The sequence below is a fragment of the Prionailurus bengalensis genome, chromosome B2 (genome assembly GCF_016509475.1).
Source record: "Prionailurus bengalensis isolate Pbe53 chromosome B2, Fcat_Pben_1.1_paternal_pri, whole genome shotgun sequence".
NCBI classification, from domain to species: Eukaryota; Metazoa; Chordata; class Mammalia; order Carnivora; family Felidae; genus Prionailurus; species Prionailurus bengalensis.
In genome coordinates, this window is record NC_057349.1 from 139,802,917 (window position 1) to 139,823,626 (window position 20,710).

At 49.8% G+C, this 20,710-nt stretch overlaps 1 protein-coding gene across 6 annotated transcripts in view; it reads left to right on the plus strand.

Annotated features, from left to right (window-relative positions):
• Nucleotides 1-20,710, plus strand: part of TIAM2 (TIAM Rac1 associated GEF 2) — a 189,244-nt gene that overhangs the window by 150,218 nt on the left and 18,316 nt on the right. Inside the window, exon 1 of one of the 6 annotated variants that reach the window (XM_043592646.1) lies at nucleotides 1,999-2,459. The exons of 4 other annotated variants lie outside the window; for them this stretch is intronic. The gene's annotated coding sequence lies outside the window, so the exon portion shown is untranslated. Of the gene's footprint in view, nucleotides 1-1,998; nucleotides 2,460-8,967; nucleotides 9,267-20,710 lie in introns of those variants that run through there. One more of the 6 variants, XM_043592647.1, reaches the window with a different exon arrangement.

A 20,710-nucleotide genomic window follows, 5' to 3' on the forward strand; every position in this document is an offset into this window, starting at 1 on the left:
GAAATCAAGAGTCGGATGCTTAACCGGCCGAGCCACCCAGGCGCCCCTCCTATGTTTTCAATTGTTCATAGACCTCCTTTCAGAAATGGTCTAATTGACATGATCTGTTTTAATACGTAGTCCAGTTTTAGTTGATTTTGACATAACCCTCTTTTCAAATTCTTGCTTTTGTCTTACATGTGAAATAAGAACGGAGCTATATAAGCTATGACAAGTATTAAAACTTCTGTACGATCTGCTCAGTTAGACTAATACTACTAGGGCCAATCCCTTTGGGGAGCGGCCATGTGGCACACCCTTTGGTGATGGTCACTGTGGAAAAGGGAGTCAGGTTGGAGCCTGCCCGCTTCAGGTGATGGGCTCTCACCTCCCACCTCTTCTTCCTCTCACCCTCCTTGCACTGGGCCCCCATTCCTGATTCACCTCCTTTGAAGTCTCTCTTCTTTCTGATTCCTCCCAAAAAACACTCAGGTGCCTGTTCTGGTCTGGCTGTGCCCCCAGGATGCAGTTTCTTCTACTAGCCTGAAATTGTCCACATTTTTAGTCTTAGGTCTCTGTTCTGTCTCTAGTGAGTTATTTACTTTTGGGAACCCGAAATTATAGCTAAGTTATTTTTTTTAAGTAATGCCCCCCAGAGCACCAATTGGAAGTGGTTCGATCGCTTTGGCTAAAATTTGTAAATAAACAGACACACACACACACACACACACACACACACACACACACAACCCAAATATTTCTGAAACACTTTAGAAGCTAGGCTGTCTATTTAGGGTAAGTGTGCCTGAGGGGTGCTGGCACAGTGTGGCAGCTTGGGGGAAATCACTTAACACCACGAGGGATAATGATTTCCTCTCTGTTGCAGTCTACTTGAGTTCCATATTCAAGTTCTTAAGAAGGAAATTAAGTTCTTTTTTCGAATTTTATTTCAAGATTCCATAACATAAATACGCAAAAGTTACCCGCGTGGAGGCTATTCCCAACTCTGTCAGTTAACAACGCCGGTCACAGCTAAACAGAGCGTTTACCAAACGAACATCGGCACGTTAGGTAGAAATTTTAGGAAAAGGAGGAAAGCTGTGGTTCAGCTTGAAACTGGAGCTATCTGAGCTTGGTTGTCATTGCTAACGTGGTTAAAGGAGAAAGCGAAGAACGCAGAAGAAAACAGTATCGAAAGAACATGATCGTGGGGAGCCTTGCTGTCAATGGCTTTCAAGCCTGGAGTAACCATCATCTTTCCTTTGTCAGACCTGAAGCCCCTCTACCGGTCTGTAACGATGGATTTCAGTACATTTCTCAACAGTCCTAGTGAAATGCCTGGCAGTTCCTTAGTTCACACGTTCTTTGTCCCTCAGGTGACCATCAAAAGTAACCATTGTGATGTGTATTAGTGAAAAGAAAGTTTCGAATTTGAGAACTAAAAGACACCGTCTTCTGTATTCGTATTTTCAGCCCCCTGGGAACATCAGGTTATGTCTGAAAGCAGTCTTTTTCTGTTTTCCAGTGGTGGTTTTAGAGTTCTGCGATGTGTGTCCACATATTGGGTATGGATCTTTCGGGCATGGCCCAGGCCTGTCCCACGAGTGCCCACGGGAGGTGGTCGCTCTCCAGAGAGGAGACCAGCCTCTGTCTCCCTGGCTTCCCGCTCTGGCCCTTCGTGTCTTCTCATGGGTCATTAACTTCTTTTCAGATTAGACCCTGGTTGAACCCGAGTTGTTTGGGATATTTTACTAATACTATTCTAGACCTTGAAATAAGGAATAATTTCCCTTGAAAAGCAAGTGCAGCCTGGCTTGATGAAGCACAGCTGTAAGTGGGGCTTTTGACAGCCCCACAATTTCTACAAATGGTTCATAATTGATTGCCTTCTTTCTCTTCAAGGGTGCCTATTACTGTCACAGCTCTTTGTGTGCCCTTGTCAACCTCTCCCGTGTGGGGGCTCCTTTTTTCCCCCCTAGCATTGTTAGCAATTAGCCTGCACTATTGTAATAGTTTGGATTTTGAAAGGAATAAACAGTTTCTCTTTGGGTGAGGGGGTTGAGAGAGTTTCTGGGTGGTTCTGGGAGCTTGAGGTGTGTTAAGCAGTCCCTGCGGAAATACTGCCTGTGTTCCGTTTCCCTCTCTCTGAGCTGACTCTGAAACTGTGGTACTTTGCGGCTCGGGGGGCTCTGAGTGTGCCCTAACCCGGCGTCGGCCCAGAGCCGGCCGGCTGGGCACGGGGTGGGAATCTAGAAGGAGGGGGGTGAGCTTCCCCAGCCAGCAGCGCTGCCTCGGAGGAAGAGCTTGGTGGCGCTAGGACGTCCTTGCGAATGTGACTTGGAACAACAGTTTGGGAGGGAGAGAGCAGAGGGAGAGAACGTGCCTCTTCCTCATTTCCCAGCGGCAGGCAGACCTTAGATGCAATCGCTTCTCCCAGAGGGAGCAGGTTTCTTTGAACTTTACCTTCCGATGCACAGCGTGTAAGTAAGCGAGGGCTTTGATCTCAGGGGGTGGATTCTGATCCAAGCGTGGGCTCGCTTGCATGCTTTCCTTTTTCTCTGTCTTGAAAGTTGATTTTACTCTAACATGTCTATAGATTGGTAGGCGGATGAGCAGACATGCCTTTCTTTCCAGAAGGGATCCTGACTGTAATCTTGTAACACTCTTTACAGCTAAGGATGCGGAAATTTCTTTAGGGTTCTAGGGTTTCCGTGGCATCGTCGACTTTTCCCTTCTCGTTCCTATGTGGCAAGGGTTTTTCAGTGGATATCCGAAGTAGTTTTGTCCTTTTGAAACATGTCAGAAAGCCAGGAAATTCCACATATTTGCTCTGTAAAATCCGCCTGACAAGAGACAGGAATAATTTAAGGATGGTAAATAATTTTATGCTTTGTGAGATTTCCTTGGAGCAAAGCACACTGCTCGTATTGGACTTCACGCTGTAAAAGAAAATCCACAAAACTGAAACCATTTTCTGTGAGGTAAGCGGAGTTTTGACTTTAGTTATTCCTGATTAAATATATTTTTCCCCCCGTCCTTTTAGAAGAATTTTATGTAATCACCTAGTGCAGCTTTGGAAGTGATTATTTTTGCAGTTTGTAGGCGTTGTGTTGATAGAACAGAGAGCATTTGGGAATCTGCAGATACACAGCGTGACGACTGTGTTGTCCTCTTTGCAATTTAATAATGCTCAAGGTCTATTGTGTCCTTTTATCTGTGCAAGGTGGGAAAAAAGGGACATGCACTAATGGTTAGGTTTCACAACGCAGCAGGAACATAATTTGCATTTAATATTTAAGGCCTGCTCACCCACTTAGCTTAACCTTTTGAGTTTTTTGCATGAATTCCTTTTCGGAGCTTGCCTATCTGAGAGGCTAACGGAAAACGTTATTGGACAACACATGATTTGTTTTCTAGCACTCTCAAGTTGTACATCTTTCTTACTTTCCTTTGAGTCTCTTGCATTATTTCAAGAGATGTTTTAGTTAAAAAGTGAGATTAAAGTATAATTTATTTATAAGTTGTGGTCTTTCTACATGGTGGCTATTCAGTGGATTAGGATGATCATCACCTTTTTTAAAGAACTAAACGTACCTCTTTCTAAATGCACGTTACCTGACATAATCCCCGTGTGAATGAACAGAACGATAGCATCTGCCAAGCAAGCCCATCGTGCCCGAAAATGACTTGGGGTCTGACGGTCTCCAGTGGGGAGGCGATCATCTTGCACAGAGAATAAATCCAGGCAGGCAGTGGTGCCAGACCCGATGGTTGGAAACCTGACTCTACATTCCGGTCCACCAGGCTGTACCGCTGCATGACCCGGGGCAAGGGACCCAACCGTTCTCTGCCTCTGTGTCCTCACTTGTGGGCAAAAATAACAATGCCACCAGCCCTGTGTTGTTGAGTGGATTCTGCACCATCACGGGCACACGGGTGAGAGATTGTTAGGCTAAGGGGTCCTTCCTGCCGCATCTCAGGCACGTACGGGGTTCGGAATGCTCTCTCATTCTGTGCACCTAACACGCCACTTGCCCATCTCAGCTGCTACCCGGACTTCCCGAAGCGAGTGTCGGGTGGTCACATCCCGTTGAGCTGTGCTAGGAGATAGAAAAGAATTGGAAACCAAGGGCTTGGCAGCTGGGTCCTCTTAGCTGTCTGTCACTTGCACAAAGATGAAGCCCGCCCACCTTTGAGCTGGTGTTTCTTACTCAGAGTGCTAGGCTTCAAATGATTAAACAAAATAGTATATGTTAGGTCTGCCTTTCTCTTCAGCGGGAGTGGGCCGTGAATACCGCGAGGCTAAGTGAAGCCCGAGGCACGGCCCGTCCAGGAGGTCTTACACACTTGGGCCTTTTGGAGGAGAGGTGTCTCTTCAGGGCATAGAGAGGTGCCAAGGGTACAGGCTAAAAAGGGTCAAGTTGAGCTGAGTTTTCTGCCCAGCTCTCAAACACACTGTTCTGCGTTTCTGACACCATACATCCGTTTGGTGGGGACTTGGTGGCAACTTGGTGGATTTGTCGGAAGCAACTACGCTTAGTTTTCTTGGGAGACTAAAAGGCCATTTGATCTCTCTAGCGCCCATTGGCTTTTTTTTGTTGACTATCTTTCTAGCTCCAGGGTATTAGCACCCTGCTCTTGGTCTGTTCTGATCATTAGGGCTGATACGTCATGAAGATGCCAACTCTTTCCCTGGGTGTGGCGGGAAGGGACATCCCTGCCGCATGAAACACACAAGAGCCCTGTCGTCTTTGTTGCCAGGGATCACTTATGTGCCCTATTCAGCCGTTAGAGATGTCACCCTCGGTGTTGGATGCGAGAGAGAGAGAGAGGGGCGAGAGGGAGAGAGGGAGAGGAAGAGAGAAAGAAAATCCAGTCCCAACTCAGGGTGCAGGGAGGCTGACAGTGGGAGGCCGGCAGCCGGAAGTGGGGTGGCATCGAGAACCAGAAGTGAACCCTCTGACCCAGTGGCTTCATGGCAGGCAGTTGGGGCCGGGAGAGCTCGTCCAGGGGGTCACAGGACAAACAGTGGGGTCAACAAGTAGGCAGTGGGGAGAAATCTTGCTGGTGTTGACTTCTCTCCACTCTCTGCCACAAGCTGCCACGCTGCCATCACGGCCGGGGGAGGCGGTGGGTGGGTCCTAAAGGGGTTTGTGCTGGGCCAGTGTGTCGCTGGGCACCAGCCAGCAAACTGGGAAGTGGGAAGGCGGCCGTTGCCATTGGCAGAGCGGTGGGCTCACTGGAGCCAACAACATGGTGGCGTCCAATGAGCCCTCGGCTGTCTGGGCCTTTGCCGGGGAGACTCTGGAAGCTCAGGGGCCGAGGCTGCCTGTCGGGTGAGGCTTGGCCGGGGTGTGGGGGCCACAGGGAGCCATACTTGCGTGCCCCGTGTTGGCCTAGAGTACGTTCGTGCAGGCAGCAGGCCGTGTGGAACCCAGGAAGCTGGTCTGGAAGCCAGGCTGTAGGATGTTAGCTCTCTCTGGAGGTTGGCCTGGGGCTGGCCACGCCCCTCTTGCTCTTCTGTCCCGGCATCTGTGCTGTGGGCACAACGGCACCTGACTCCAGTGAGGCTGTTTAGTCCCTGTCTTCCCCTTCCCTTCTCATTAATGTGACTGGTTTCACTTCCAGACCCTTCCTTCCTTCCTCTTCCTGTTTACCACCTCCCACCCCCAGCCCTTTCCTTCCTGCCTCTCTCTGGCCCCTGCTTCCTCATTCTCCTCCAGACTTCACCTTTCGTCCCGGTCTTACGGGAGCAAGAAAGCGTGGTCCCGGGGAGTCACCCTGGGAGTCGCACAGGGAGGGAGGAAGAAGGAGGAAGTTGCTAGGAGGCCATGCCCACGCCGCAGTGCGAATCAGCCCGCGGACGGGTGGGCTGGTCGGGTAGAAGTGGCTCTGGAATGAACTGGCGGCGGAAGCAGCCCCAGTGCTGAAGCGATAATTACACCCCTTCCTCACGCTGCCGGGTCCGTGACTCACAGGAAGGTGCCTCGAGACTCCCCAGAGCCGCAGGCCCCCTCGTGGGCTTGCGTGCTCCAGACATGACCCTGGCTCGCCACGTTGGTTTCTGGTGCAGACCTCTCCCTGCCCTTCCTCTCCTTAAACGGCGGGGGCTGGGAGTTTGCCCCCATCCTCTCCGAGAGGAGACCGTAAGAGGCTGTGTTCGACTTTTCCGAGGCAAGCAAAGGCCCGTGTCCAAAGAGCAGCCAGCCTGCTCCCTGTATCTTGGGTGGCGGAAAGGGACCCGCAGCCGTGCTCCTGGGAACCTCCCCTTGGGCCTGGCCTGCCAGGACTGCGGTGGGTGGCAGGTTCCCTGTGGCCCATGGTGGTTGCAGAGCGGGTCATACGCTCTTGGATATGGTCACGGAGGACAGTCTGTCCCGTTCCTTTGCCTTCATCCTCTGCCTCCATGGTGTTCAGCCGTCCGTTTCTCCATCTTTCTTTTCTTTCTAGGCTTCCTGGATTGGAGACAGAATAATTTCAGAATAATCTCCCCCCTTTTTAAGTTTCTTTATTTGTTTTGAGAGAGTGAGCAAGCACGCAGGGTAGGGGCAGAGAGAGAGAGGGAGAGAGAGAATCCCCAGCAGGCTCCACATTGTCAGCACAGACCCTGATGCGGGGCTCAAACTCACGAACTGTGAGATCATGACCTGAGCCAAAATCAAGAATCAGACGCTTGACTGCTGAGCCACCCAGGCGCCCTTTATCCCCCATTTTGGAGGAGAAGAAAGCAGGGAGTCTGAGCAGAGAGTCTCAGGCCAAACCCTACTTTCAGTCAATACCATTTGCAGACTCCTGCATGTTCTCAGGGGAGGCCCTCTGGACTTGGCTGGTCTCAGAAGAAGAGCACGTGGGATTGGCCCCAAGTCTCACGTGGCAATCCTTTTTCCTTGGAGGGGTCATCAGACTTCTTACATCTGTGTACTGGCGGGTAGGTCTACCAGCTGTGGAGGCCCATCCTGGCTCTGTCTGTCTTTCTGCCTCAGCGCCTGATCTGAAGCAGTCTTTTGCTTGATACAGCCTTTTCTCCTCATCAACACAGAGAGATGCTTAAAAGAAAATTAGATTCTGGAAGAACCCAGTTAGAATTAACACTGGTTAATCATATTGTCCTTTTCGCAGTTACTCAAGTTAAAACCTGTAAGATGTCTGGAGGTTTAAAGTAACAGAAAGTAACGTTGAGGATGGTTAGGGGCTTTATTCCCACGTCCACTCTACGTTTTTCCTCTCTTAACCTGGTTGAGAAAAATTACTTGGGGCGGATCATTGAGCAGCTGACAGAAGTGATGGACCCTCAGGAAATCGCTCATGTCCTTGAGAAGCCACCCGTGTGCACTTCTGGGGAGTTGGCTCATCTTACGACTCTCGTCCACAGATTTCCCCCCTTAGGACTCTGTGGGCTCTAGGTTCATGATTCTGACTTTGGTGAGCCTCTGAGTAATCTAGCTTCTGTCTTGACCCAACATCATTAACATTACAGACTTAATTATCAGGTAGTTACAGAATGAAAAGCACTGTGTTTCTTTAGTCAAGTGGCATTTTGAACTCTGTCTTTATCTTCAGGTCTGGTTGGTGAGGTAGGCTTGGCAATATTAATGCCTGTTATCTCTGTGCTGAGAGACCTTGAGGAACATTACATAATAACAACCCCACCCCAGGTGCAAAAACTGTGAGGCTGAGACCAAGGAGGGTATTGAATGTGCTGGTTAGACATCCCTACAGTGGTGAATACCAATCGCAACATTATGTGCTGGTGTTCTAACATTTCAGGAGTTCGTTTTTTTGTAATTAGTGAAAAAATGTGATTTTTTTTGTGTGTGGGGGGAGGCATAAATTTAGATCTTGACCCCCACCCCAACATTTTGTGGAACTCGTTTTAGTAAAAAATCAACAGCTGTTTGTGAGAACAGAGGGGTGGTTACATGCCTAGTTCAGGGCATGATCAGACAGCAGAGGATCCCGTGGTTTCCCCAAGGGCACCGAAGGAACTTCACCTTGACCCCATCACGTCAGCCAGCCTGCGAAGGCATGCTGCTCACCGCTTTCCTTGTCTTTGGAAGGAATAAGAGCCACAGTTATCTAATTTTGGCTGCCCATTCTTGGGGCACCACGAGGCTCACCTGTCTTACCTTCAGTATTTACCAAGAATGGGGGGTGGCATAACGTCACCTACTTGTTTAATCGTTTGTTGGGATCTCCTCCAGAAAGGTATTCCCACATGTCAGTCATTGGTGAGAGGCCTGAGACGTCCTGTTAGGCCTTCGTTACGTTTCTTGTGTGTGAGACGCTGTAGTCCGGTGAGGACGTCGCTTGTGCTGCACGAACGCAAATGTGTCTGAGTCTCTGTGCTTTCTTTTCGCGCCTTTGTTACTCACAGCAGATTCTCACCTTTTGATAATGTCCCAGCCCCACACGGTAGCTGCTTTTGCTTGTTGGAAAAGTTCTGAGAAGTTGTGAGTCATTTTGCAATTTCCTCTGTAGTGTCAGCTCAGAGATGATTTAGTCCCACTGTGGTAGGGGCGAGGCACTGAGGGGGGAGAGGTTTTGGGGGACCCTGCTGGGAACACTTCACCCCCTCAAATACCGGCCTCTAACTGCCCAGAGGAAAGCTTGGATTATTCATTTCGCAGATCAGTCTCCTGCTATTCTTGATAATAACACGAAGGACCAGGCAACAAAAAATATATTCGTCACTAATGTGGGAGACAGGAGAAAACCGAAGGCGTGGTTTTCAAGGCGCCCCCGACCTGTCTTTTGTCCTCTCCTTTCTTCTGTTTGTTGTCACGCCTCCTTCTCCCTTTTTTGTTTATTCAGCCTCCAATGAATGCATCCCTCCTCCTCCATGACTCACCTTCCTTCATGCTGATTTTTTTTTTTTTTTTTTTTTTTTGCTGCCATCTAAGTTCTCTTGTGTTTTCAGAACACAGATGTCAGATGAGGAAGCTCTTAGATGTGCAGTAGCTTAGAAGGTCCTGGCCTGGCATTTGCAGCGGCTGGGGGTTCCAGCGCCAACCGCTCGGAAACCACAAGCGTGGTGTCACTCGATTCCTGCCGCCTTGCTACCTCGAGTTGGGTTTGGGATTTTCTAGAATCCAGTACCTTCACGGTTCATTCTGCTCTGACACAAGGGATGGTCAGATGAGAAGACTGGCATCAGCCTGCTGTTCCAGGCCCCAGGGTGGGACAGGCTGTCCGCGCTCACCTCTGAGTTGCCTGGCGAGATCTTGAACACATGATTTTATGGATTAGTTTCCAAAATGGAGAGATGATTATCAAACCAGTAATCTCAGGTGAGATTTAAAATCAATTTTCTATGTCTGAGGCTTTAAAAAAAAAAAGGTTTCAATTTATATTCTGTCACGGTCACGTTATCTCTGGCATCTTCTGGTTTTGCTTGGGCTCCTGCCTGTCCGTGTACGTTTCCTTAGGCCATCAGCTTGGCGTCTCGCCCAGGGGGACAGGGCTCTGGTTACTTAGGATTGATTGACTTGCATTTTCTAGAAGTTTGATCAAATTGCAGAACTGTCAGGGCACCTGGTGGCTCAGTTGGTTGGGCTCAGGTCACGATCTTGCAGTTTGTGGGTTCAAGCCCCGTGTCTGGCTCTGTGCTGACAGCTCGGAGCCTGGAGCCTGCTTTGGATTCTGTGTCTCCCTCTCTCTGTCCCTCCCCTGCTCACACTCTGGCTTGCACACATTCCCTTCCTCCCTCCCTCTCTCTCTCCCTCCCTCTCTCTCCCTCTCTCTCTCTCTCTCTCTCTCTCAGAGATAAATAAACATTAAAAAAAAATTAAAATTTGCCAAACTGTTTATCAAAAATAATTGTTCTAGTTTGAATTTTATTACCTCATTTCTATTATTTATTCGGTGTTCGATTTTAGAGATTGGTTGATGGTAAGGTCTCAGATAAATGCGTGAGGCAGACAGTGTTCCATATGAGATGATTCATTTGAGGCCCTGTCAATAAGATACAATCCAGAGTAATGTGACAGACTTGATTATAAGACTGCTTATTACGTCTAGCAAAAAAAAAAGGGGGGGGGTGGCAAGTGGGTTGTGTCTGTGCTCAGGGCACGTAGCATTTGGCAATATCCATGCCTGAGAAAGGTGATCAGCGTATTAACAGGTAATTTACCTTTTATGTTTTTACGATTTTTCTTCCAAAAGCTACACTTGTTTTAGAAACCAGATTCCAAGTATTATTTTCAGCCAAGTATTAGAACTGAAAATCCAGGCCTTCGTAAGCACAAAAGGGATTTATGTGGTGGGTTTCAGGTAAGTCATGATGCCTGGACCCTCCCTCCCTACCCCCCACACCATTCTTCATAAGTGACTAAGGGTCATCCTTGACCCATGCAACCTGCTGAAATAGCAGTCAGTAGAGGTCAGTGTCGCTGTTAAAGGGTCACAAAGGCACCAGCCGCTGGAGCGCGTGACAAGAGCTGGCTGCTTCCCTCCTGAAGCTATGGTGGGGGTCGTGCGATGCCACTCAGTCCAGGCAGCTGCCTGGTTTGCTGTGCAGTAAGAGATCGTAGTTGGTGAAGTTTTAGTGCACCAGAAAGCTTTTTAAGAATTCACAATTTGTCGGGGCGCCTGGGTGGCGCAGTCGGTTAAGCGTCCGACTTCAGCCAGGTCACGATCTCGCGGTCCGTGAGTTCGAGCCCCGCGTCGGGCTCTGGGCTGATGGCTCAGAGCCTGGAGCCTGTTTCCGATTCTGTGTCTCCCTCTCTCTCTGCCCCTCCCCCGTTCATGCTCTGTCTCTCTCTGTCCCAAAAATAAATAAAAACGTTGAAAAAAAAATTAAAAAAAAAAAAAAGAATTCACAATTTGTCTGTATCAAATTCTCGTAGGCAGTAGCCCCCTTCGTTCTGCCAAGCCAGCGCACGTACTCCCTTCTGCCTGTCCCAGAAAGAGAGAATGTTCCAGGGCAGCAGCAAGCACGCTGGCTGTTTGGTGCGCCCTTCACTCAGTGGCTGAGTGTTATTGCTGTCGCCTGTCGTGGACTCTGTCCCCACGGCCAAGGCTATCCCAGATAGCATATTTGCAGTTTACATTTGGAGAGCGGGGTATCTCAGAGATGAGATTCACGAGAAGGATTTCATCTGTTGCTGTGCCAAGGTGGGATAGAAAGTCGATGTTCGTGTCCTCATTTGCTATTGCTGGGCCAGGCGGGAAGTGGAGCGGCCATGGGACCCGCGTGCTGCGGCCTCCCTCACTTGCTGGTGGGTGGGCTTTCGGGAAATTGCCTCCCCCCCCCCCGAATCCCTATATCTTCATTTGTTAAAAAGAACAAGACTGTATCTTCAGTGATAGTTTCGAGGAGGTGAAATTAACGAGGAGCCATGCGTGAGCGAGAGTTTTGTAAATTGCAAGGGGTGCTAAGTAAAAGAGCGTTAGGGGGACTACTTACCGTCGTCTCTGTTGGTCTGTGTTGCCGTGAAGCCCCCTGCAACCCCTCCCCCCACTCCCCCACACCCTTGTGGACACGGGACTCTGCAAGTAGGCAGACCCGAGGCTAATGGTCCAAAAGAAGATAGAGCAAGCCAACCAGATGATACAACTTGGGGATGCAACCCGAAGGCGGTCCGGAAGCTAAGGTGCTCAAGGAATGTGCCGGAGTGGGTGCAACCACGTTACAGTTTTCTGAGCCCCTTAGAACCGCTCGCACAGCTGAGGGCCTGGTCGGCAGCTAGGAACCAGGTGCCACCCTACTTCTTCTTCTAGGTTAGGCAACCAGGAACCCATGTAGATGGCAACCGGAAAGAAAATAACTTTTTTAGGGAACCCCAGAAGAGGGGAGAGGCCTCAGCTGGGGGGCAGTCTGGTCTTAGGTTGCTGGGCAAGAACTGTCCCCGGCAAAGCCAGACACCAGCCTAAACTGTCAACCCCGAATGTGTGCGATGTCCCTCTCTCAGGATTCAGCTGCATTGTCCTCTTTCATTTATCATGTAGACTTGACTTGCCTGGAAAATTGGCAGCTGATGAATTTATCAAAGCTTTAGTTAGTCAAGACTGTGATTACAATTGGCGTTTATACTGATGCATTTTTTTTTTCCTTCAAATCCAGTGATAGAGAAAAAAAATCTCTACTCAGGAAAGCCTCAGAATATGTAACACTTAAAGACCTTTCCTGCAAAAACTGCTTCAATAATATATTATCAGTTGCCAAGAATAAAGTCAGAGACCTAGCTCTCGAATGGAAATGTTGTGTTTGGGAAAACAGGCAGGAAACACAGAAACCGACTAGAATGTTCGGTGAAGACCTTAACCACTGAAGGAAGAATTAGGGTAAATACACAAGTTTAAACTAATTTATGTGATTGCCAGAATGAAAGTAGGCTGTGACAGAATACTGAAGGAAGAGACTAGAAGTGGAACTGAGCCAGAAATCAGTACTTCTGGGTGGGAATGTGGGTGAGGGCAGTATTGGTAGGAAACAAGTCCTCGTTAAGTATGTATTTTCCAAAAAAAAAAAAATTGCTGAAAGGCATTGGTTTAGAGACTTCTTTAACCAGATAAACATATTTAGAACTAATGTTAAAATTTTTTTTTTCCAACGTTTATTTATTTTTGGGACAGAGAGAGACAGAGCATGAACGGGGGAGGGGCAGAGAGAGAGGGAGACACAGAACCGGAAGCAGGCTCCAGGCTCTGAGCTGTCAGCACAGAGCCCGACGCGGGGCTCGAACTCACGGACTGCGAGATCGTGACCTGGCTGAAGTCGGATGCTTAACCGACTGCGCCACCCAGGCGCCCCGAAATAATGTTAAATGATACAGTCACAGAAAGAATTTAAATTCAGGTCTAAATGCCCCAAGTCACAGGAAAGGCAAACAGGAAAACCTCTCAGCCATCTAAAAGCAACACAAAATAAAGCAAAAACCAGTAAGAGAATTTGAGTCCTTTTTCAGAGCCCTGCACCTGAGCCAGGCGACCATGCAGGTGTTTTGTTGTGTTTTGGAACACAGTTGAAAGCATAGGATGTAAGCGGGTTTATGTTGCATGTGAATTAAGATGCCACGTAGTCTGTTCAAAAATAACATCGAAGTCATTTTTTAAATTTATACTTTACTCACTAAAAATTTTCAGAATAAAGTTTTATAGGGTATGTTGAGTTTCAATTAAGGCTGATTTCAGAAGAATCTTTTGATCTGGGTGCATCTCTCTATATCAGGAGTTGGCAAACTGTCCCGGTGAAGGGTCAGATAGTAAATATTTGAGGCATTTCAGGGTAGAAGCAGCCATAGATGATGTACAGGTGAATGAACGTGGCTGAGTGCTAATAAAACTTGATCTACAGCAGTGGTTGGAGGGCTAGGTTGGCCCAGTGGCCTTAGTTTGCTGACCTTTGTTCTGATGATCCATCCACCCTTCCTTCACCTGTTTGGAATGGGGTCATTGAAGTCTCTTTTATTTTTTAAATAAAATTAAAAAAATTAAATTTTAATTAAATTTAATTAAAACTTTTTAATTAAAAAAATTTTTTTAATGTTTATTTTTGAGAGAGAGACAGAGACAGAATGTGAGGAGGCATGGGGTAGAGAGAGAGACAGACAGACAGACAGACAGAATCTGAAGCAGGCTCCAGGCTCTGAGCTGTCAGCACAGAGCCAGATGTGGGGCTCGAACTCAACGAACCGCGAGATCATGACGTGAGCCGAAGTCAGACATCCAACTGCCTGAGCCACCCAGGCGCCCCCACCGGCTCCGTATTTTTGCATTCAGAAGTCAAGAAGTCCTGGCCCACATGCATCTGTCTTGATGAGCAGTTTTAACTGTACATCGGCTGTAAGCCACAGCTTGCTTTCTGGGTGAAAAACGGGAAAGCGAAAATGCAGTGCCCGGCACAGGATATATTAGATCGGATGAGCCATTGTGTGTAAACTGCTTATGGGTGATATTGACACTCCCCGGAGTTTATGTGAAGTGGGTGCCCGGTGGTGTAGGGGTGCTGCCCTAGCCTTTGAGACATCCTTGGCAGAGACCGCACATCGTACTCGTTCTGGTTATGAGGAAACAGAGCAGCAGGCAGCAGTGTCCCTGGGTCAGGCTTCTGTCCCCTGGAAGCCACTGCCTGGGAGCCCCAGTCTCTCCGCGGGCTCTGCCCTCATGAGTGCCGCCCGCACTGGGTTTCTACTCTTGGTGCACGCACGTGTCACACAGATGTGCCGCCACCCATCCTGGGATGTTTGCACAAACTTGGCTTCTCCTCCACCAGCTGTGGAAGCTGCAAGCCCTGCCGGGCCGTCTGTGTGGCCCTGTTTGGTTTCCTGGAGCCGTTCCGTAGGTGGGAAATGCTGTGTGTCCCCTGCCTCCCTCTTTCCTCCTCCGTGATCCTCACTCCTCTCTCTGCCCTTCCCCCGACTCCTCCTCCGACTCCTCCTCCTCCTCCTCCTCCTCCTCCTCCTCCTTCTCCTCCTCCTTCTCCTCCTCCTTCTCCTTCTCCTCCTCCTTCTCCTCCTCCTCCTCCCTAGGAAGGTCCAGGTTTTCACGTTGGGGGCTCAGGGCTGCACCCTCAGCACCTAGAGCAGAGCGTGTCTGGCGGAGGCTCCACAAGACGGTGCTGCCGTCATGAAGTCTGGTTTTTGTGGCCCTTCCTTCAGGGGGTTCAGAGGACGTGTATTCTTCTGTACTCCTGACAATAGCAAAACTTGGCCAGTTCAACTCCCTGTGCAGATGTTCACTTTTATTGAGCCCTGGCCTTTATCGATCCCTCGTACTGTGCTAAGTATTCTTACGCTTTACCTCATTGACTGGTCACCAGGACCCTATGACACATGGTCCCTGCTTTCCAGGTGAGTACCCTGAGTCTGGGGGGATCAGTCACGGCCACACAGCTGGGAGCTGCCCTGGCCGGGGTTGCATCTCCAGAGCCTGTGTGCTTAAGCCTCCAGTCTTGAGCAGAGTAACTGTTCTGGAAATCTTGGTCCAGCACGTGCTCTGAGGCCCTTGGCCTGAGCTTTGCCCGTACAGCACGGTGATGCAAAGGGGCACGGGGGTGATGGGCTGCCCCGCGGGGGCGCACGCTCCCCAGTCTTCAGTGCCACCACAACCGCTACCTTGCCATCCCCCATAAGGTGGCAGGGATTGCCACTGTATCACGGCAGGTCACCCTGCCCGCCCCTGAGGTCCAGCCCCCTGCCTGGCCGTGACCGTCTGGCCACGCTGTACTGGCCTGCAGTTGCTGGCACGCTCCGCGCTCCCTCTGGCCCCAAACTTGGTGTAGTTCAGAGAACTTGTTTGTCCGTGAGCGCGTGGGGTCAGGGTTCTCTCTGACCCGGGCAGGTCTCTGTTCTGTCTCCGCAGGACCTACTCTTTGGGCACCAGTCATCGCGCATTGCTCGCTCAGAGCGCGCCCAGCCAGCCTTGGGGCACTGCAAGCGGAGTGATTGTGTCTTCTGTTCATCACCGTGTCCATAGAAACAGAACCCTTCGAGCCTTTGCAACCGCAGATCAGTTTTTTAAAGTGACAGGAAAGGAGTCCATTCATTAAAAATACTTAAAAAATTAAACCACTGTAAAAGGGAAAATTGAAATGAGCCAAAGGATAAAAATATCTTGGTTAACACTGCATTTGTGATATATATCATTCCATTTTTAGAAAATCGGTGCACGTATGTTCGTAGTAATCTCCATGAGGAGCTACTTTCCAAAATGCAGGCCTGCTTTCTGCCCTTTGCACTAAATCGTGGCCACCTGCAGTCACTCGTCTGTCCCGTCACTGGTGATCGTCGTGTGCTGCCTCGGTGCATTTCTGTGCCCTCGTTTATTAGGTTCATCTTTACCTTTCCGTGTAAGGTAAGGGCTCTCCTGTGACATAAGCTCACGTTGAATTTTATAGTTTACGTTCCTTCTGCCTTTGGAAAGAGAACCCTGTGGTCTAGAAAACAGAGTGTGAGTGATTCCTCATCCTTTTTGGGTTTTTTTTTGTTTTGTTTTTTTGTTTTTTTTTTTTTTGGGGGGGGGGACAGAGAGAGACAGAGCATGAACGGGGGAGGGGCAGAGAGAGAGGGAGACACAGAATCTGAAACAGGCTCCAGCCTCCGAGCCATCAGCCCAGAGCCCGACGCGGGGCTCGAACTCACGGACCGCGAGATCGCGACCTGGCTGAAGTCGGACGCTTAACTGACTGCGCCACCCAGGCGCCCCCCTCATCCTTTTTGTACCATTTTGATAAATCTAAAAATCTCAGGCTGTTTTTTTCTAGAGGTTTTTTTTTTTTTTTTTTAACATCTGAGAGAAAGTGTGAGTGAGAGCACATGCGCATGAGCGACGGAGGGGCAGAGAGAGAGAGGGAGACACAGAACCTGAAGCAGGCCCCAGGCTCTGAGCTGTCTGCACAGAGCCTGTCACGGGACTCGAACTCACGACCCGTGAGGTCATGACCTGAGCCGAAGTCAGAAGTCGGATGCTTAACGGACTGAGCCACCCAGGTGCCCCTAGAGTTTTCTGTTTAAGGATTGTATCACTAAGAAGAGAGGCCCCCCCCCATATGGAAATTTGATCACCTTGAATGCATCTTAGCTCCCACCCCGTAGTCTGACCTGGCCGTGAGGGGGCGCTGGAGGGTGTCTGCGGCTGCTCCTGCCGGCCTTGGGCTCACCCTTGCTCCCTGTGGGGTGAAGCCGGTCTCAGCCAGTTCGCCTTCCGGGGAAGCCATTTATCCCTTTGCTTCTGGATTCCCGCTGCCGAGACCATTTGGGGGAGTTATTAGATCTTTCTGTAAGTTAGGGACCTTAACGAAGTGCAGAGTAAATTGAGAAGTCCTTTGTACAATTTTTAGCTATTCCTTTTTTTTTTTTTTTTTAAACTAAGGGGAACTTTTCTGACAACGAATTAGCTAGGATGTGACAGCCGACACCATAGTTGCACTCGGATCACTGAGTCGTGCAGACCCGCTGAAGCTTCCAGAAGGACGAGCGGGAGGTTTTCCGTGCACAGCATGAGAACACACACCATGCTGACCACACTTTCCCAGGGAGAGGCTACCCTTGATAACTGGCCATTTGCCCAGAGTCTGAAGCTTGTCTTTTTATTTTTTCCAACATTCTTTTTGAAGGGCAATAGAAGTAGTAGGAACCTAATTCTTCTGCTTAGTATGCTGGCATAGAGAAACCCTGTGCCCGTCATCCAGACCAGATCCGGTCCACGGCGATGGCTGGGTCTCAGCTGTTCTGTGCAGTGCAGGGAGAGGACGCGGTGGCAGCTAGGGATCTGCCAGACCCACCATGTGTCGTCACAGGACCAGTTAGACAGTACGAGGGATCTTTCCTTTGAGGTCTGCGTGCCGCTAAGTCCGTTACAGATCTTCCCCCCAAGGTAATGTCCTTATGTTCCTTAACCGGGGATGGAAAGTGCACGCTGCAAATGTGGTCACTTGCCTTTAATATTTCCCTGTGAAATATTACTCCAAATTATACAGCACTTTTCAGCCCTTTTTCTTAGGCTGAAAGTATTTGGGGGCCCGAGTAGTACAACTAGGTGCCTGTGATGAGCAGTCTGCAGTCCTGGCAGTCCCTGCGTGAGGGGTCTTGGCCGTGGATGGAGCCAGGAGAGCCCAGCAGGCCAAGCTTGGCCCCTGCCGCGTGCAGGCCTCCTGATTGCTCATGGAGTAGCTGCGAAGTCGCCCTCATCGTTCCCAAACAGTTCTGGATGCTGCGATGTGCTTATCCCACTGTGATTTTTTTCCTTTTAAGATCCAAATCCTAGGGTGAAATTGAAAAGCCTCAGGGAGCCAGGTCTCCAGATAAGAGCAAAGTAAACATCAAAGTGTCAGGCCCAGGGGATCAGATTTGATTCATCCAAAGCCGGGAGGAAGCCGGCCCGACACCTTTCTGCCGAAAAAGTACTGCACCGTGTCCGGGTTGGAAGGGTCATCGCAGAACCGCTTTGAGAAGGAGGCGCTCCGGGGAGCATCTGGGGCGTGGGGCGTGATCCCCCCTTGTTCTGCGGCCGCTCCTGAGAGAATGGGGCTCCCGGAAGAACGACCCATTGCAGCCCTAGTGTAGGGAAGCAAAGGGTCCTTATCCATACATTTAAGACAGCAGACCCAAACCTAACAAAACGAAACCCCAAAACTGTTCAGATCTCTTTTTCCCCCAATTTTATTGAGATATAATTGAGAAAACTGTATCTTCAAAGCATACAGCTTGATGATTTGCTATACGTAAACATTGTGAAATAATTACCACAGTCAAGTTCGTTTTCTGTTTGTTTGGGATGTGTGTGTGGGTCTCCCCAGAACGCTTAGGCGCTTCATGCCAGAGTCCTCCGTGAGATGGTCTTCATCTATAAATAAGATCAAATCGTTTTCAAGCAGGGATCAGCCTTAGTGTAAGCTCAGGTCCCGAAAAAAATTTCGTTCTGGTCAGCATCCCTGCTTTTCCATACAGCATAGTTTCAGGGAAAACTCAGCTGTGCCTCCGAAGGCGGGGTGTTCGTGACCCTGCACGGGCACGCACTGTCGGGCTACGGGATCTTCACGCACCCACAGCCCTGCCTGGTGAACGCCTGTCGTTTTTAAAGCAGCGTTCCCAGGGTGGAGTTGGGACGGTGGTCCAGAGAAGCCTTCTAAAAGATGTGGCTGTCGTGTGTGTGGAAACGACGCTGCTTCTCCGAGCAGAGGTGGCCCCCAGGGGCCGGTGGCCGCATCCCAAGCACACCAGGAGTGTGTTTGGATGCTGTCGGGGCCAGGACGCCGTGACCACATGGGCAGGGGCAGAGGGGCACATCTGCTTTGCCGCCTGCTATGCCAGATCCCCGGGAGGGGTGGGCACCCTGCAGAGCTAGATGGGGTGGCCCTGCGCTGTCAGGGTCTCGCCCACACCTCCGGGCTCCTCACGGAGAGGATTAAATGCCAGCAGATTCTGGAGAACACCTGCCGCCCGGGTCTACCTGGCGAATAGCAGGTGCTCAGCAAATGTGAGTGCCCTTTACTCCGTGACCCAGATGGCAATCTGAGGGGTTACCAGATGGGTTAGGGATCTAGGGAAGTTGCTCAGAAATGAGCGTTGCCGGGACTGTGCCGAGGACTGGGGGCGGAGCCAGGAAAGAACCCTGGGCCTCTGAATGTTGCCTGTGCTTTTCGCCACTGTCACCGTTTTGGGTGTGAAAACAGCCCATCCAAAGTAGTCCCCGTTCCTAGAACTTGCTCACCAGATACACTCCAAATTCTACCGTTAACTGTTCAATGCTGATGCCCATCCCTACGAATAGAGGCACGGAAACGTAACCAGATACAACGTAAAAACACCGTTGGTGTCCATCTTCTTTCTGTTCCAGTTCCTGCCTCCTGAGCCCAAGTGATCCCCCCGCCCCGTCCCCACACCCCCACCCCCACCCCCACCCCCCAGCCTGAGACGGTGGTGAAAGTGCTGTGCATGAGGAAGGGGACTTTGTAAGCGCTCCAGCATTTCGTTGATGGTACCTTAAGATGTTCATTTCTCTCAGGATCTCCACTAACACTCGCTTTTGCAAGTTCATCTTCCCAGAAGCGTTCTTAAAGCGGATTCTGATTTTCTGAAATGGCAAGGATACTTTATTTTTAAAACCTCGTTATTTTAACACTGCATCGTTAGGTGTGATTCTGACATCCCGGCAACGTGAAGCTGTAAGCTCACCAGCTGCCATTAACTTATGGTGCGTTTTGTCAGATTTTATGCGGTGTATGTGAACTTAATATAGACTCCATAGCCCTGGAAGCTGTGACTTGTCAGAATTGCAAAATGACATTGTCTGGGCTTGCGGCGCAAATAGCAGTAGCAGAGATTTCAAATGAGTGAGTTTTGGGAGTCTCCGTATCATTATCATCTGGGGTTATTTAGCTCAGTTCGTCGAGGGCCTGACCCGGACGGAATACCAGGGTCATGGGTGTGATTCTGGCTACTTCCTCGGTCTCAGGAGCTCAGTGTATAAATTTTTTATATGGCTGTCCTTCACTCCAGACCCTGGGGACAGCGTGTGAGGCTGAAGGCAGCACTGCCCCCAGGAAGCCCAGTTGGAGATTGCTCGCGATTCTGATAGGCAGACCAGTAGTTCTCACGCGGCTCACATGTTAGCCACACTTGGGAAGCTTTTAGAAAATACTCTGGCTCCTGGGTGGCTCAGTCGGTTAAGTGGCCGACTTCAGCTCAGGCCATGGTCTCCCGGTTCATGGGTTCGAGCCCCGCGTCAGGCTCTCTGCCGACGGCTCAGAGCCTGGAGCTTTTCAGATTCTGTGTCTCCCTCTCTCTCTCTGCCTCTCCCTCACTCGTGCTCTGTCTCTTTCTCAAAAATAAACAAACATTAACATTAAAAAAAAAAAATCAAGACAATACTCCTACAAGGGGCTTCATGTGTGGATTGTGAACCAGTTGATCTAGCCATGGGTGTTCCTTAAAGCTCCCGAAACGAAGCTCATGCGTGGCCAGGGTTGAGGTGCCCTGGAAAGGGGGTGCACACAACTTGGAGTGGTTTCCTTGTACTTCCTAGGGCTCCTTAATGATGCTCACATCCCGGAAGAGAGAAAAGCCGCCTTTTGGCTACAGTGTTCTATTTGGCTTTTACTATCTGTCATTTGGCTTTTAGGGCATGGCTGAACAGTGCTGGAATCTCTTCAGCAATGAATCATAAGATTTGGTTGTTTTAAACATGAAATGAGGCGTTTTGATAAATCAAGATGCATTTCTTTTAATGTTTATTTTTGAGACAGAGCATGAGCAGGGTAGGGGCAGAGAGAGAGGGAGACACAGAGTCAGAA